Source organism: Volvox carteri (genome assembly GCF_000143455.1).
Source record: "Volvox carteri f. nagariensis unplaced genomic scaffold VOLCAscaffold_22, whole genome shotgun sequence".
Lineage (NCBI taxonomy): Eukaryota > Viridiplantae > Chlorophyta > Chlorophyceae > Chlamydomonadales > Volvocaceae > Volvox > Volvox carteri.
The window spans coordinates 1,698,027-1,698,829 of NW_003307565.1; positions in this window are offsets into that span (position 1 = coordinate 1,698,027).

Consider the following 803-nt stretch of genomic DNA (forward strand, 5'->3'; position numbering starts at 1 on the left):
AAAACATGGCACCTGGCGCATCCTGAGACTCATTGCATCAGGTGCCGTGGTCCGCCTCAGGGGGGGTTTGGTGGCCGCTGCATCAGGTCCCGTATTTTGCTCCGGGTGGGGAGTCATGGCTGCTGCGCCAGGTGCCGTGTTTTGCTCCGGGGGATGGGTCGTGGCTGCTGCGCCAGGTGCCGTGTTTTGCTCCGGGTGGGGGGTCGTGGCCGCTGCGCCAGGTGCCGTGTTTTGCTCCGGGTGGGGGGTCGTGGCCGCTGCGCCAGGTGCCTTGGTTTGCCCTGGGGGGTTTTCCTCCTCATCCCTCAACTCCGCCTGCACTGAGTATGGGTTCCCCTCGTCTGCCAGGTCCGATTCCGCCTGGGTCTGCTCCGCCTCCATTTCCATGTGCGTTGTCTCCAATCCCAGGGCGGAGTGTGTGGGTGCAGTTGGTGGTGTTGGGGGTGGGGCGTCGGCAGGTATGGTGGCTCCAGGTGTTGGGTCGGCTGCCTGGTGTGGTGCTGCAACCACTGTCTCCTGCCTGGCCTCCTGAGGGTCGGGAATGGGGGTCTTCTTACCCTCTTCTCCTGCCACATCCACCCTGCATCCCCGGGGGAACCCTCTGTGTTGTTCCCACGGGGTTGGGTGGCAGGTTTGCTGCCGCTGCCGCCACTGCCGTTGGGCTGGGGAGGAAGGGCTCTGCTGCTGCTGGGCCCTGGCTGCAAGTCTGGGCCACCTTTGCTCTGTGGGGGCGGTGGTGGCCGTGGTGCGGAGGTGGAACCTATCTCCACTGCAGCTGGTGTAGGGATTTGGGCTGCTACCGC